At 36.8% G+C, this 9,558-nt stretch overlaps 1 pseudogene; it reads left to right on the forward strand.

Moving 5' to 3' along the window:
- The first annotated feature begins 4,498 nt into the window (after positions 1–4,498).
- Positions 4,499–7,535, forward strand: LOC107854161 (annotated as a pseudogene).
- The last annotated feature ends 2,023 nt before the right edge of the window (positions 7,536–9,558 follow it).

Consider the following 9,558-nt stretch of genomic DNA (forward strand, 5'->3'; position numbering starts at 1 on the left):
TGACTACCACATGCGTACTCAACTTTGGGATGAGCTTTGTGATATATCCCATAAATATAGTGGTGAATGGTTTATGGGTGGTGATTTCAATGATATTCTTGAGGCTAAAAACAAGTTAGGTGGAGCTCCCATTAATTTTAATAGGGCCAACGCTTTCAGGCAATATCTTAATCACTGTAGTATGGTCGACTTAGGTTTCAAAGGGAATAAATATACATGGACCAATAAGCGTCATAGAAATAGAAGACAGCTCATCTTCGAAAGACTTGATAGGTGCTTGGCAAATAACCTCTGGATAAGCCATTACCCAGAGACAACTTTAACACACCTACCAAGAACTAAGTCGGACCACTCCCCATGCTTGTCAACTTCACTGGTAACAAACACACCCCTCAAGGAAAGACTTTTAGATTTGAACCCATGTGGTGCACTCACCATTCTTTCAAAAGTTTAGTTAACTCTTGTTTCAATACCGACCAATGCCTCCTGAAGGATATTGAATTTTTCCAACGAGAGGCAACCCATTGGAACTCCACTATCTTTGAAAACATCTTTCACAAGATCAAAAGAGTCTTAGCTAGACTTGATGGAATCCAAAAAGCTGTCAACTACCGTCATAGTAGCTTCCTTCAAAATTTGGAATAAGAGCTCCTCAGTGAATATAACTCGCTCTTGCCCTGTGGAGAGAATTTTTGGAAAATCAAATCTAAAATCACTTAGCTGAAGGAGGGAGATGTAAATACAAATTTTTTCCATGCATCTACATTGAATAGAAGAAGGAGAAACAAAATCCACTCTCATAATAATGAAGCAGGCAACAGTAGCCATGGTTGCGAAGAAATCACCAATCACATTTTCAATTTCTTCACTACCCTGTACACTTCGGACCACATCTCTTCTAGAAGGCCCAAGCCTCACAACAGTAGAACAATGCACGACCTCTCTGTAGAATCCAACTCTCTTTTGGCTAGCCCTTTTAGAGAGAGTGAAATCTTAAGTGCCCTTAAATCATTCCATCCTCTGAAAGCCCTTGGGCTGAATGACCTACATCCCCTTTTCTTTCAGAAATTTTGGGTTACAATTGGTGAAAAAATCAAGACCTTCTGTCGCAAAGTTTTCCAGGAAAATAGGATCCCGAAAAAATCCAACACCACCTTCCTCTGTCTTATCCTTAAGTGCCCCAATGCATCCTCTATCAGAAACTTCAGACCAATTGGATTGTGCAATACTTCTTACAAGCTGGTCACTAAAATAATCATTAATAGAATCAAACCCCACCTTGACTCTATTATCGGCCCTACCCAAGCCAGCTTCCTAGCCAATAGAAGAGAAGTGGATCATGCAATCATTGTCCAAGAATATATTTCCCATTTCAAGAAAATAAAAGAAAAGAGAGTGAACATGATTCTCAAAATTGACCTCGAAAAAACTTTTGACAAAATAGAATGGTCCTTCGTCTATGACTCTCTTATCTACTTCAACTTTCCTGATAATCTCATCCGGCTAATTAGGTCATGCGTCACCACTTCTTCCATCTCCATTCTCATAAATGGAAAAGCCACCAAGTTCTTTGAACCCAGTAGAGGTATCCGTTAAGGTGACCACATATCCCCTTATCTTTTCATCATTTGTATGGAAAGATTGTCCAAAAATATCTCTGATGCTGTGGCCAGTTAAACTTAGACCCCATTCACCATCACTCATAGAGGCCCTAAAATCCCCCACCTCTTCTTAACAGACGACCTAACCCTCTTTGCCTAAGCCAACCTCCAAAACTGCAGAACCATCATCTCTGTCCTTAGTGATTTCAGCAGCCTTTCAGGCCAAAAAATCAATCATGAAAAATCAAGGATGATCTTCTCTAAGAATAGTAGTGACTCCAATATCGGAGATTGTTCTACTATCCTCAATATTAGGAGAAGTGAGACTTTTGGTAAATACTTGGGCTTTCCCATTTTTAACCAACGACCCCCTTATACCGATTTTCGCTTCATCCTGGATAATATGAACAACAAGTTGGCCGGCTGGGAAAACCCATATGTTGAATATGGTAGAAAAATGCGTACTTGGCAAATCATCCTTAAGTAGCATCCCTTATCATGTCATGTAGCTCCATACTTTACCCCACAAAACCTTAAAGGCCATTGACAAATACCAAAGAGATTTTTTGTGGGGCTCTACGGCTAACCAAAAAAAGTTTTACCTCATAGGCTGGAAAACCATCACAAAAAGAAAATCTGAAGGCGGCCTTGGCCTCCACCAAGCCGAACACCGCAATAAATCAATCCATGTCAGTTTAGCCTGGAGATTTTTCAAGAACCCCAACAATCTTTGTGCTAAAGTCCTAACCACCAAATACCACAAAGGGGACCTCCATACCTGCCACAATAAAAAAATTATGTCTACAATATGGAAAAACATCAGGCAAGGATGGAAGGAATGTACCAAAGGGCTTGCTTGGTTTGTACACAAAGGCAACAAAGCTTTCTTCTTTAAGGATCAATGGATCCCACATGCTAAACCCATATGATACCTTATAGAAGGCCCTCTGAACCACCACAAAGAAAATCTTAAAGTGGGCCACCTTTCTACTAATGGTGTTTGGGATATATCCAAACTTTCATTCTTATTGCCTGAAGACATAACCCAAAAAATCCTAAGCCATAGCCCTCCTCTTATTTTTGATAGGGATGACCACCCCTACTGGAGATTCTTCAACAATGGACGATTCACCACTGCGAGCATGTATAAAATCATAGCTCACTCGCAGCTGCAAACCCAGATGACCACTGCTGCTCCTTCAATTTTAAAAAAAATCTGGAAATCTAAAAGTACTAATAAAATCAAGAACTTCCTTTGGATTTTCACTCATAGCAGATTACCTACCAACTGTTATCATAATAAAATAAGACTAAATATCAGTCCGCTTTGTCACTTCTGCAACTCCAACCATGAAACCACTACCTATATCTTCTTTCAATGTCCTAACTTGATGGATTTCTGGCAAAAAATTGCCAGTCGCGATAGGAACTCACTTCTACCAGACCTGCATGCCCTTGACCATACTAACTGGATCCAATTTTGAAAAAATATGATGCACAAACCTTTCAATAGTATGACTACCTGGGGCATCTTTATCACTCAATGCCTTTGGGCAATTTGGCTTACCAGAAACAACAACATCTTCAATATAAAAGAGACCCAATTAATGTAGATACCCCTATAAACTATGCGGTGGAATACAACCTTTACATTGTCAAAGAGAATTCTACGCCTCATACAAACCGTGTCAGTCTACTTGTTTGTTGGGATCCTCTAAGACTGGGTACTTTTAAACTCAATACCGATGGGGCTTGTAGTGAAACTTCTGGTAGGACGGGACTGGGAGGGGTCATTCGTGACCACGATAGAAACTGGGTGATAGGTTTCTACTCCATGGAACCCCACACAATCCCTTTGCATGCTGAATTACTTGCACTCAAGAAAAGTTTTGAAATAGCTACTGCTAACAATATAAAGCCAATCGAGATTGATGTTGATGCTATGAAATTAACGCGCATGTTTCTAATTGACAATAGTCGCTATCACAATCTTTTGTTCTTTTGTAGGTCGTTGATGAAGGACACCCAAGCTGCCCCACCACGCCATATCTTTAGAGAGTAAAAGGCGGTAGCGGATGTATTTGTTAAACTTGGACTTGCTGAAACCAATTTTGGGGATACTTAGATCTTGTCTACATTTCTTGTATCAGTTGAAGCACTAGTCCAAGTGGATAAATTAGGAGCATTTTCTTTTCGTACTATAAACTTAATCTCTATTAACCCAGTATGCCGGGATATGGCTACTAATACTCATAACTCTACTCTGTCATCTGCGCACCCATGCGGAACATCCTTTTGCCAGTAACTAATACTAATGCTATGCCAGTTTTTAACAAAAAAAAATCCTCCTCTTCTTTTTGTCATTTTTTGGTTGCTTTTATCTTCCAAAAACTCATGATACCTCAAGTAGTCCACCAACCTCCTCTTAATTGTGATAGTTCATTTTCTTGTCTTTTTAAGTAACACGATAATACTTATTGCTTTATTTGCTAAAAATACATTATTGAAATTCACAAAAATCAAATGATAAAATCGAAAAAATTGAAACCAATAAAATTTATATTATAGTAATTTAGTTTGATTCAAATATTTTAGATATTCTAAAATGTCATATTTATTAATTTTAAAATAAAAATCAACTCAAACTGGAGCATGAACACCTCTAAAACTTGTCATGTTTGCTCCAATATAGTAGCATGATGACTAGCCATCTTTTTTGAACACCAGCTGTGGTCCAGAACCATGTGGTCGCATGCCAAAAAAAGATATTGAATATTTATGTGTCTAACCTTTTATTCTTTTATACCTTACCTATGTTACGAGTAAGTTAAGTTCAATCCATCTTTCACATATTATTCTTTCAGATCGTCAAACGCTAGTGTGCCCATCTCTCCCACATGACCATGGCAGTGGTTGACTCCATGGTCTTCCTAGTAGCTGTGGCTCTGCTCTTTATGGCAGCAGCTTCACAATCAACTGGATATACCAACCATACAGTTGGCGGTCCAGCTGGTTGGTTCTTTAACATAAATACTCAAAAGCCTTCTGCTGATTACTCTGCTTGGGCTGCTAAACAGACCTTCAATCTTAGTGACTATTTAAGTAAGTTTTTTTTTTATGTGGTCTTTGTTGTTTCTTGATTGATGGGTCTAGTCAAATCTTGAGTTGATTTCTCAAATGGTTGTTAGATTAATAGTTATTATCGAATTAGAATCAAGAAATGTAACTTACTTGGATGATAGTAAATCTGTATGAAACAGTATGGGAGATATAGATAGAACTTTTGAAACTGTAATAAAAACTTTTTCTAAAGTTGCTGAGTTTTTGAGCAATTTTAGAGAGAGAGGGAGAGAGACGGGAGGGTGATTTTTTGTATATATGTTTTTGGATAAAGATTACTCTTTTTTGGATTATTATGCTAGGAGGAGTTGAATTTGCTTATGCATTTTGGGGGAGTGGTAGACTTGTTCAATGAACTTATACTCGCAGTTATTAGTAGGACCTGGAGTTATTAAACACTGTCTAAACAATGACTGATCTTAGACAAATAAGGTTTGGTCAAGTGGTTGAGCATCTCCATCATCAATCGGTTGAGAGTTATAGTCTGAAGGGTAAATGGGAATACCATTGATCCTCCTGGAGTTGGGGTGGAGGAAAAGTACTGATCTTTTCTGGCTCTGATTCAAGTATATATTGTTGAAATTTCTAAGAATGTACATATTCATGCTCAGTTCATGTCTTTTGTCACGAAGGACTGGTAAGTCCAGTGGCATATTACACCAGTTGACTTTAGTTCTTGGATCCACCTTTGTATCTAAGGCAAGTTTCTATGCTAGTGAAGAGTCTTGAGAGATCAGAAGTATTTTTAACTTGTGTGGTTCTTGCCGATTACTTAGAGATGTTTGACAAGTTCTTGTAGTTCTTGATTAGGTCTTACGTTCCATGATCCTGAAATCCTAATTGCTTCTTAGCTGAAGAACGCTAAGGATATCTGTTTTTCTGCTGATAAATCTTGTCACCCATCTCATGTTATAGACTTCCCTGTTTGATAGAGTAGATCACTAGTGCGCAGTCTTCGTTGTTGATGGATCTTATACTTCATTCATTTCCTTGGTCGGATCTCGAAAATTAGTACATAAATTAAATACCACTGACCAAAGAAGTTACAATATGTGCGTGAACACTGGTTCTGATGGAGGTAGGATGTGCATTTAAATAAGAGAAAGACATCTTTGTGGAGTAAAATGATGGTTGAAAATTTTTGCTAGATTGGTCTTTCTTTCATGTGGTAATAGCGTAAACAGATTTGGGCATTGAGTGATAGTATAGTTGAATGAACATGAGTTTTCAGAATATCACGCCGAGTGAAACTAACTGATACACTTAACTAGAAAAATGAAACTAAATTTTATTAGTTTCCTATCAACATTTTGTTTCCATAATCCTTCAAACAAATGTTGTTGTAAATTATTGTTGTTTAAAGCAGGTTTGAAAATGTTATGTAACTTTAGAAAAAAGTTGCTTTTCTTGCTATAATTTTCATATGATGTTTTAAGATGAAGTTAATTATAATCGGATGATTTCTTATTTCAGTCACATCATCTGATCCTCTATCTCTAAATATGTTGTGAAGTGATTAAATTAGATTCAAAGTGAGATAAAATATAAGACGTAGTTCACAATGCCATTCTAATGAGCTGAAATAAACTGGAGTTTGGTACATAGTTAATGACTTCTTAATTGTTTCCTTGAAGGAAAATGTGGCACTAACGAAAAAGGTTTACTTCCTATTCCATGTTCTATTATCTTGATGCAAAAGTTATAACTTTTAATGCACAACCACTGTGGTCTAGAAGCTGAAGTAGACTGACTAGTTTACATTTTCTGATGCTAAAAAGGCTTTAACTTGAATCCTTCTAGTCTACATGTTTAAAAAGGACAGCCCGGTGCACAAAGCTACCGCTATGCGAGGTATCCGGGGAAGGGCCCCACCACAAGGGTGTATCGCACGCAGCCTTACCTTGCATTTCTGCTAGAGGCTAATTCCAAGGCTTGAACCCGTGACCTCCTGGTCATATGACAACAATTTTACCAGTTACTCGAAATTTACGACAGTTTTGTTCAAAAAATAGTTGGATTTCATAATTGAGTCGTAATTCCTATTAGAGGATTGTAAGTTTATGTGTGATCATAAGTATGAATCTCATAAATATAGTTCTTGCCATTATACAGAAGATGCCATGTCTGATCAGGTTTCACTCAAAAATCATGAGTCTCCCAATTACATGAACTGTTTCGCATTCACTGTTCTTTCTAATCCAATCGGCGACCATGGAATGAATTCTAAATTTTATGTAGCTATGCAGAAGAGTTTCTGAATTGCTGTAAATTTACTTATACAAATTTATTATATCCACAAGTAGAAACAAACACCTCTTTATCATAATCCTGTATTTCAGAGTAACTGCTATTTGAACTTGTTTTAAACTTGTGTTTAGTTTTTAGTACATACACCAACCAAACAGTTATTCAAACATATGATGAGACCACATATAGGAACTGCACCACGGATTATTCTTCAGATGATGACACATTTCAGTATCAAGGCGGCAACATTGAATTTAGCAAGCGATGGCAATCGCTGTTGCACTGATCATTGAGGGCGGACAATATAATTTCTCTGATGCTGATGATGGGAACCAGTGCCTGAAGGGCATGACATTTGAGATCAAAGTGGGGCATGGTATGGGACTTCCACCGAGCCTCAACCAACTACTTCCTCCACACTATGTGGAACCACCATCCACAGTCGAAGACACCGAGTCACCCCCTATCACCGTGGTAACAAATAGCCCTAATGATGGTGTCAGGAGCAGTGCTGGACTCTTCTTGGCGGCTTCAGTACTTGTACTATTGGTGTTGCATTTGGTTTGAGGTGGAAATCTATACTTCCTAGTTCTTTTGAGGATCTGGATAGCTCTTAGGCAGATTTGAGTGTTGGAGCTATCTTACATTATTGTTTAGAAACGAGAGAAAGAAAGAAAGGGAGTTAATTCAAATCATTACAGTTTTTTCTATTCTAATATATTATTATTATTATTATTATTATTATTATTATTATTATTATTATTATTATATTTTTCATTAAATAGTTATTGTTTTAGTGATTCTTGCCCTGTATTTACCACAGGGTAAAATGCAACAATGTACTTTTAACAATTCTAATAAAACCTCCTCATGATTTAGTGACTTTTGAGGCTTCTTTATGGCTTTGATGCAAAGGGAAATTTTATGCAGGGTCACTGAACAGGTTGATGGATATGTCGTTAGTGGATATGATTGGAGAGCATGATTTTAAGTATTTTTCCCCCTTTTATAAGATTTAATTTAGTGTGCAAACCACACTGAGCAAATAATTTTGAATCTTGTATAGGAAATTAGGAAAATATATGGCAAAAATATAGCTATCAAAATAGAGGCGAATCCAAGATTTAAAGTCTGTGGGTGCATCAGTGTTGTCAAAGGCGCGCATAAGCCTCGAAGCAAGACTCAAAATGTGTTGAGCGCTCGCCTCGCTTAATGTGCAGCTTAGATTTTAATTTCTAATACATACTTTTTATTGTCAATGAAGTTTTTTGAAGAGACGAATGCTAAACAATTGATATTTCACTTTATCAAAAAAGAGTAAATACATAATTACACCACTGATCTTGTCCAAGTTTTGCAAAAAGACACCTAAACTTTAATTTCAACTTATTCCCCCACGATTCTTTTTTATTTCGTTGCAAATACACTATTTTTTGCTGAATCTCAGTCACAATAAAGAAGTAGATGCACGCACCAATCAGGTGCTGCCACGTGTTAAATATTTTTAATTTCATATTTTATTTATTTTTTAATAATTTTTTTTCTTTTTATTTAATTTATCACCCCCTTCCCCCACCCCACCCACCCCGCATCCAACAGCTCCCCCTACGCGTCCAGGTCAACAGCTCCCCCCACCCCACCCCACCCCCTGCGTCCAGTTTCCTCCATTAAAATAGAGCTTAAAACTCCTGTACAATCTCTATTTTAATGGAGCTTTAAGCTCCATTTTTATTTATGACCCCACCCCACCTCCCCACCCTCATCTCGTCCAACACCTCCCCCAATTCCCGTCCAGTTCCCTCTATTAAAATGGAGATTCTACATCAGATTTTCTTTTTAAAATTATGGTGATGATGATGTTGTTGTTGTTGCTTTAATTGATGTTGTTGTTGTTGTAATTGTTGTTGTTGTTGAGTTATGGTGATGAAGAAGAAGTTGGGGAAGAAAATAATGGTGGATGAGTGGGGTTGCGGAGGTGGGGTGAGGGGGGGGGGTATTATGAAATAATTTTTAAAAATAAATAAATATTAATTTAAAAAAAAAGAATATAAATTATATATTAAATTATTTACACGTGGCAGCTTCTAATTGGTCGAAACAGTCAAGTTTTGCCTTTTCACGCGCTTGTGGCGCGTGTATACACGTAGAGGATCAAAATGGTGTATTTGCAACGAAATAAAGAAGATTCGTGGGGTAATAGGTCGAAGTTAAAGTTTAGGTGTCTTTTTGAAAATTTCGGACAAGATCAGTGGTGTAATTATGTATTTACTCTAAAAAATAATAATTTTTTTGTTCATATATTTATCATTTATACTTATATTATTAGTCTTGGATTAGACATATATTTATATTTTTTCTCCTTTTATTCTTTTTTTTTGTTAGATCTCACACTTTATTTGTACTTTGTGTTTAAACACAATAGACCTTGAAGTTTTTTTACGCTTATTGCTTTTGATAATATTGTGGTGCACCAATATTATCTTAAGACGTTAAAAAAACTTTCAGTATCGATTAAGGGATATTATCATATTCAATTGATCATCAAAGACATGAACAATAATGCAAAAATAATTATATAGAATGAATAAGA

This window comes from Capsicum annuum, chromosome 1 (assembly GCF_002878395.1).
Source record: "Capsicum annuum cultivar UCD-10X-F1 chromosome 1, UCD10Xv1.1, whole genome shotgun sequence".
Classification (NCBI taxonomy): domain Eukaryota; kingdom Viridiplantae; phylum Streptophyta; class Magnoliopsida; order Solanales; family Solanaceae; genus Capsicum; species Capsicum annuum.